This window comes from Triticum aestivum, chromosome 4B (genome assembly GCF_018294505.1).
Source record: "Triticum aestivum cultivar Chinese Spring chromosome 4B, IWGSC CS RefSeq v2.1, whole genome shotgun sequence".
NCBI classification, from domain to species: domain Eukaryota; kingdom Viridiplantae; phylum Streptophyta; class Magnoliopsida; order Poales; family Poaceae; genus Triticum; species Triticum aestivum.
The window spans coordinates 478,697,213-478,705,325 of record NC_057804.1 but is presented as its reverse complement, the minus strand read 5'-3'; the positions used below and the strand labels follow the sequence as shown (position 1 = coordinate 478,705,325).

The following is an 8,113-nucleotide window of genomic DNA, read 5'->3' as shown; positions in this document are numbered from 1 at the left end:
ACCCTTCTGTTTAGTTTGGTTATTAGCATAGCAATATGCGGTCTAACAAATTGTTCATGTTCTTAGCAATATATATATATATATATATGCACACCCTTCTGTTTAGTTTGGTTATTAGCATAGCAATATGCGTCTAACAAATTGTTCATGTTCTTAGCAATATATATATATGCACACCCTTCTGTTATAGTTTGGTTATTAGCATAGCAATATGCGTCTAACAAATTTTTCAAAGTTCTGTTATTGCTTGCTTTCATGTAAGAAAAAAATCATGTTTATCTTGGTGATATCCTTGACCCAAGTTTCTCCACTAATTATTGTTATACTTGGACATGGTAATTTGCCTGGTGATATTGTCACTAAAATTTGTATTAGACAATAGCCTTAACAGTTAGAATGAGTAAACATTCTGATTGGGGAAGTCTTGTCTGGTTTAAGAGAGCCTATGACACACTACAAAAGCAAAAAAGGGCATGCTTTGATATTTCTTTATGTGGTTGCCACATAGCTCACAGTTTTTTTGTCTAGCTTTCTGGGACTATTCAGAAAGAAATTAGTAGGGAAAACAAAGGCTAAATGGCATGTGCGATGGTCGCCATTTTCTGATAGTCACTACAGCTCCAAGGCTTCAAATAGATAATGAGTACATTTCCTGCAACTTTAGCATGATAGTGGAAATGGTGGAGGATCCTTACATGATTATCTTCATATTTCCTGGTGCAGTTTAAGAAGATGTGTCGAAAAACTGTATCAGGTATGTCGACAGCATAACATGTTTCTCTGTAATCTATATCCCTTGTTGGTACTAAAAAATTTGCGACATGTCGAAGAAATAAATATGCAAGCCCTCACATTGCCCTCATGATTGTTGCTTCTGAATTGTACATGTTGAATAGAAGCCAGAATATCCTGAAACACTTGGTGACATTGCTGACCTCACAATATCTTTGTATAGCATAAAAATGAAGAAACAAAGAAGTAATGTTCCAGTATATTTGCAGAGGTGAAATATTAACGCCAGTTCGAGCACACCGGCCTCGATGGCAAGAGACCACTACCATCAGGTTTGCTTCCTCCTTTGCTTGTCCGGTTGCTAGGTTAGTGGTTCATCTTTTTCATAGCAACCTACATCTTTCTATACCAATAATTTGCTTCTGAATCAACATCTTACTTGTCTACACCGGTTCCTGAATCAACATTTTAGTTGTTTCCGAATCAACATTTTAGTTGTCTACATCTATCACCATCTTTGTGGCATCTGTGTCTATTTCCCTTAGATGGTTCTCCTGTGTGATGGTTAAAAAATATAAGGTTTGCTGTGTGATATTGCTTTCTTCAGTGTAGTGGTATAGCATAGTGTGAGCAATCAGGAACAAAAACAGGAGGTTTAATTTTCACAAATCGGTACTGCATATTTTTCAGAAGTAGGTCCACCTTCTGCACAATGCCCTTGCATTTGTTTTCTTATCAAATAAGTTTCTTTCTGTAGAATTTGTTCAGTTCTTGTCTCACTCACACCTCAAAATGCAAGTTTGGGAGGGCGGTGCTGGTATAACTGATATCCCTTTGATCTTCGTTAACTTTTGCAGGATATGCATTGTGATTGAACATGAGAAATCCTTTACCTCCCTGTACTTCAAGGTGTGTTCTGCTCTAAAATGACAAGCACCCAACGAAGTGAGAGCGCAAACCACATGTTGAAGAGTTATATGCCACCTGCTAGCCCGATGCACATTTTTTTGAGGCAGTATATGAGGCTCCAGTTTGACCGTGGGAGGGAGGAAAGTTATGAAAGGACTATTTGTCAGAAAAACTGATGTATCTGTTTGTTATTCACTGTTGCTGATTAATTTTAAATTTTTCATTCTCAGTAAAACTGATGTGTGCTGATGGTGGCAGGGAGGTGTCATCAGGAGAGCAAATCTGGCAAATGGCAATAGAGCAGCATGCAAGCAAAGTGTACACTCGTGCTATGTTTTGGAGCCCCGTCGAAAGGTTTGGAGGCCCAGGAAGGTAGTGTTGGGGCGTCCGTCGGCGTGAATGCGCTTCAATGACTAGCACCACCGGAGTAGCAGAGAGGTGTAGGGAGGCCGTCGAACAGCCGGGAGAAAGCACCACACGAGGGTCTGAGAAAGCATACCAGGTTTTGCAGCATCTGCCCGCGTGAAGGCCACAAGCAGACGACATGCCCTGATCGTGGAGATGCACCTAAACAGCCCCGCAAACCCGGAAAGTGCAAGAACTGTTGAATGGAAAGGCGCCGCAGGAACACGTGCACACGCCTACTGGGTGGTGCACAGATGTAGTCTAGAAGATTTAAAATTTCGTGTGTAATGTGTGATTCAAGGATTTTCTGGTGTGTGTTGTGAGCCATGCTCCACGATTGTTCCTCCAGTGCTTAATCTTAGTGCTGTTGTATTCCATAGTGTTGTATGGTAAGTCCGTAACTCAACAGAACTTCACAATTATGATAGAAGAAATGTTGGGCGTGACATCTACATTTTCCAATCTGTTGCATTGTCGGTGTGCATCCCAGAAAAGATTTTGTGCGAGACGGGCTTGATGAAGCATGTCAGTGGGTGCCGGTGATGAGATTCAGCTGCGTTTCGATTCCGTTGTTCCATTGCTTTGTCAGCATGAAGGCTGTGTTTGTAACACAACATTTGCAGGTCGCGGGCAGCTTCAGTACGGGGCTACAGCTGACGCATGGAGCACGACGGCGGCACAGGTTTAATCTGCAGTGGTTGCGGAGGAGGTATGAATCAGCCAGAGCCCGTTTTTCATCAGAAGGTCTACTGAGTTGGTGCAGATGGAGGTTTCTCCGAGGGGACGGCTCGGGATAGCTCAGGAACAATGCTGAGCCGTGCGCTGAAAGCCTGATCCGCCCTCTGGACGATGCCTCCATCACAATGAATGCGCCCAGGCCCACCAAAACTTCAGACGAAATACTTACTGAATACAGCTATGAATACATAGAGGGGCGCTGATCCAAGTGCAGGTTGGCGGCTGAGATTTCAGGAGCAGCTGAGCCTGGTCTCAGAATCGAATATCCGCTTCTTAACTGGATTTATACATGGTGTTAAGTATACATATGTTCTTAGGCAAAAAGATATGTACTTTTTATATATATAGAAGGGTCTAAATTCTGCATAGTCGCTCAAACAAAAGATTATATATTTTCAACTCGATGTGGTTTTGGATGAGACTCCATGTTATCAAAGTAAAACGTGCATTTACATCTTATTGTAGAAAAAATCTATATTATATTTATTCAAAGGAGTTAAATTTGTTATGTATGTGCATGCTCATAACCAAAACAACTAATACATGTATTTTTACAATGCGCACATGCATTAAAAAAGATACATGTATTTTCAGCGGCATCATTTTGAATGGGACTTGGTGCTACCAAATTAGAATGGGTATATACAGCTCATTATAGACAATAAAATATTGTTGTTTCATACTAAAGGGGATTAAATTTGGTACATAGATTTTGTTCAAATAGAATTCTATGCTACCAGATTTAAATGTGTATATACATCTATTGTGGACAACAAGCCCCTGTTTTTCCCAAGAGAGATTAAAACTATTGTCATGTGTGCTTGCCCGTAACAAAATCAACTAAACCATGGATTTCTTTTCATCGCTAACATGAAATCAGCAGGTCTCTGCGCCATTTGGCGCAACGGGTCTACTAGTTAAATTTAAGTAAAGTGACCACTAACTCCTGTTATTACAGTACCAATACAGACCCGCTCGTGAACCGACGTGTGGCCGGAGTAGGTTTCTTAATGGAGGCATTTCAATGCACCGAGGGTGCATCTTCTGTCGGGCGTGCAGCGGACGAGGGAGGGGTAGTAACTGTTGTCGCCTGTACACACTCAGCTTACTGTTGAATCCAGTTCCCCAAGAGCTAAAAAAAGAACTGCTATCGCCACCTACACACTCGTTCACTCGAAGAGACTCCAATGGCGATCCGAGGGGTGAGCCTGCTGGATATGGACTTCAGCAAGGAGTTCCCCTTTGAGTTCGTCGTTCAGTCCTATGGCTGCACCAAGTTGAATGTGATGTACACCAACGATACGGACTCGGTGAAGCTCTGCCTCGCCTCAATCCTATGGCTGCACCAGGTTCTGGAGCACTCGCCCGTTTCATCGGCAGCGCCGACTGCACCTTCGCTACGGTGGAGATAAGGAAGAACGCGACAGTTCGGCCATCTGGTGCAACGAGCTTGTCGACATCCAGAAGCAATACAAGATCATCAGCAACGGGGAGGAGAAGGACTCCGTGGTTGACCTCGCTGAGACCATCATCGACCCCTGATACGCCAACATGAAAGAAGACGACATGAACACGTGGGAGGTACCTCTGAATCTAGCCTACATAACCTACGCGGCCAAGGACGCATACACATGCTACAACATGTACATGCAGATCTTGGATATGAGGGCGTGTCTTCTTCCCGTAAACGACGAGTACACGAACAGCCGCAACGTCATGATCAAGCATGCCAGGAAGGTTTAGATGTTGTACTTTATCTGTTTATAAGCACCTTTATCATCTGAGTGTTTCATGCATTAGCCTATGTGTCGTAATTATCTGTTTTATCCGAAATATTTCTTTTAAGAACCCATTAACCTGATTGCTTTTTAGTGGCTATTTGCTTATGTATGTAAACTTGTTCACTTGTCCGTAAAAAAAACTAGTTCACTCGGCTGCCGTGCTTTGAATCTCCTTCCTCCCAACATATTCCTCTCCTCAGGTGGACCCAGCAGGTCTCTGAATTTTCTCCCACTTTCTTTTTCAACGTAAACTGAGTTTTCTCCTGGTACTTTCCCCTAGAACCAACTCAACTGTCCCACGTCTAGCCTAAAAAATAATAATACCCCACGTACTATTAACTCATCAAATTAAAATGATATTTTATTTCGTAAGTTGAAAGTTCTTACAAAATAATTATTATTATTATTTATATATAACTTGGCAAGTTAACTCCTAGTGATTGCGTACATAAGCTTGCAAAGATTTTACTGACGTGCAGCGTGGTCAACATACGAGAGTCATCGGAAGAGGAATGTACGTGGAGAGCCTGACGACTGGGACCCACGAGGTCCATGGTCGCATGCAAGGAAAGTTCCTCCTTATTACGCATTATACGTGGGAAGGTCTTCTGTATTTCACAAAAAAACGTTCCCCCCGCTGACAGGTCAGACCCACCAGCTATATCTTCGCACGCAAGGAAGTGCCTCCTTATTACGCACCAAAAAATGAATACCCCCTGCAAGCTGGGACCCACCATAGTGGGTGGCTGACTTGTGGGCCTACTAAGTTGACGAGGACGGAGGGCTTTGTCAACTTAGTCAATATGAACGATTCTAGCTCCAGTGACCGTACGATGTCCATCCAACGGCCATAGTGCTTCTTCAACCTCTGGTCTTCTTGCTCCAGCCGCCCAAAGCAGCGTCGATCGTGCCACGTGCTCCTGCCTCTCGTGGCCGGCTATGATGCCACGGAGGCCTCACCGCCCCCTACTACTCCCACCGCTGGCCCAGGGTATTCCTCTACTCACCCACACCCCCTATTATTCTGCGGCGACGGCAGCCTCACACCGCAGCCGAACCAGTGAACCCTCATACTCCTCTCCGCGTGGGCATCCACTGCCGCGTCTTCCCCGGCTCCACGTCGTCCCCTTCCTAGGCCTCACCGTCGTCCACCGCCTTGGTGCTCTCGGCGCGGCGTGGTCAACGACCGACTTCCATCGAAAGAGTACTGTACATGGAGAGGCTGATAGCTGGGTCCATGGCCACATCCCAGTTTTTTTGTGATTTGCCAAGTAAGTCGCTTTGTCAGGCCTGTTGGGCTGCAAATCTTTCAAGACAAGGAGAGCTTCATTCGGCTGGCTGAGAAAATGGCCAATCAATAATGAGAAATGGGTTGTACATTTTTAAAACACATCAAACCGGCAATTAGTTTCAAATATCTTTTTTTCATTTCGAGAGTTTAAATTACATTAATTTTTATGCATGGAGAATTTGTTGGATTTTATATTGATATACATTTATTTTTAAAATCAGTTTGAATGTGAGTCAAAATTTCGGGATTAAAAACAGTTCAGACCGCACCGAAATATGCAAAATTTCGTATAATTTTTTAACCGTGGCCACAATATGGGTTGTAATGCTAACAAAAAGAATATGGGCTCCAAAAAAACCTTAAGAATTAGCAAATGGACTGTAAATTATTAGAAATAATGGTAGATGGGATGTATGCTATTTTCCACAGATTTGAGGCTTTTCTAAAAAAAGGTTGATGCACAAGCAGTGACTGTTGGATGTCCATCGAACGGCCATCGTGCTTCTTCAATCTCTGCTCTTCCTGTTCCAGCCGCTCAAACAAGCGCCGGCGGGACTACCTGCTCCCTCCTCCCCGCGGCCGGCTGTGCTGCCGCACAGGCCTCACCGCCCCACCGTACTCCCATCGCTGGCCTAGCCATCCGTCTACTCACCCACACCTGTTGTTATTCTCCGGCGATGGCAGACGAACCAGTAAACCCTCGTACAGTCGTACTCCCCTCCGCGTGGGAAACAACTGTCGAGTCTTCCCTGCCTTCGTGTCATTCCCTTCCTAGGCCTCACCGTCGTCCACCGCCCTGGTGCTCTGGGCACGGCCTGGTCAACGTGGTCAACGACCGACATGCATCTGAAGTGGATTGTATGTGGAGAGGCCAACAACTGGGTCCACGACCGCACGCAAGGAAATGCCTCCTTATTATGCGCAAAATAATGATTCCTCCACCTGACATCAGGGACCCACCGAAAGGTCCTCTGTATTTCGCGAAAAACCGTTACCGTTGCTGACAGCTCGGACCCACCAACTATATCTTCGCACGTAAGGAAGTGCCTCCGTATTATGCACACAAAAAAAGAATACTCCCCCTGAGGGAGTCCTGGATTAGGGGGTGTCCGGATGGCCGGACTATGACCTTTGGCCGGACTCCCGGACTATGAAGATACAAGATTGAAGACTTCGTCCCGTGTCCGGATGGGACTTTCCTTGGCGTGGAAGGCAAGCTTGGCGATACGATATGTAGATCTCCTCCCATTGTAACCGACTCTGTGTAACCCTAGCCCTCTCTGGTGTCTATATAAACCAGAGAGTTTTAGTCCATAGGACAAACAACAATCATACCATAGGCTAGCTTCTAGGGTTTAGCCTCTCTGATCTCGTGGTAGACCAACTCTTGTACTACCCATATCATCAATATTAATCAAGCAGGAGTAGGGTTTTACCTCCATCGAGAGGGCCTGAACCTAGGTAAAAACATCGTGTCCCTTGTCTCCTGTTACCAACCGCCTAGACGCACAGTTCGGGACCCCCTACCCGAGATCCGCCGGTTTTGACACCGACATTGGTGCTTTCATTGAGAGTTCCTCTGTGTCGTCACCTTTAGGCCCGATGGCTTCTTCGATCATCAACCACGACGCGGTCCAGGGTGAGACTTTTCTCCTCGGACAGATCTTCGTGTTCGGCGGCTTCGCACTGCGAGCCAATCCGCTTGGCCATCTGGAGCAGATCAAAAGCTACGCCCCTGGCCATCAGGTCAGATTTGGAAGTTTAAACTACATGTCTGACCTCCGCGGGGACTTGATCTTCGACGGATTTGAGCCACGGCCGAGTGCGCCGCACTATCACGATGGGCATGATCTAGCTCTGCCACCGGACATCGCTCAGAGCGCCGCTCAGGTGTCTGCTCCGACCCTTAGCTCGGAGCTGACCGCGCCAATCGGGGACGGACGGTTGGACGCCGCCCCGGAAGCTGCAATCTCTACAGCGATCGAGCCGAATACCAGCCTAGTCCTTTGTGAGGCCTGTGACTCCAAGGTGCCGGACTCCTTTCTGGACTCCGAATCTTCCGCACCCCTTCCGATCAAACCCAATTGGGCTCCGATCATGGAGTTCACCGCCGCGGATGTCTTTCAGCACTCGCCCTTTGGCGACGTCCTTGTGACGCCCGGGAAATTAAGCTACAGTGATCCTCTACTAGTGATGCCACGTCACCTCAATTATAGTTGCTAATCTTGAGTTAGTTCAAAACCGGTCCAGAATTCAA

At 45.7% G+C, this 8,113-nt stretch overlaps 1 long non-coding RNA gene across 3 annotated transcripts; it reads left to right on the top strand.

Moving 5' to 3' along the window:
• Positions 1–739: 739 nt before the first annotated feature.
• LOC123095017 (uncharacterized) lies at positions 740–2,494 on the top strand. 3 transcript variants are annotated; one of them, XR_006446080.1, is made up of 5 exons: positions 740–754; positions 956–1,064; positions 1,345–1,424; positions 1,590–1,818; positions 1,900–2,494. It is a non-coding gene; the product is annotated as an uncharacterized lncRNA (long non-coding RNA). The 3 variants fall into 3 exon arrangements; XR_006446078.1 differs by having other exon boundaries at positions 1,340–1,424; XR_006446079.1 differs by lacking the exons at positions 740–754; positions 1,345–1,424 and having other exon boundaries at positions 812–1,064.
• The last annotated feature ends 5,619 nt before the right edge of the window (positions 2,495–8,113 follow it).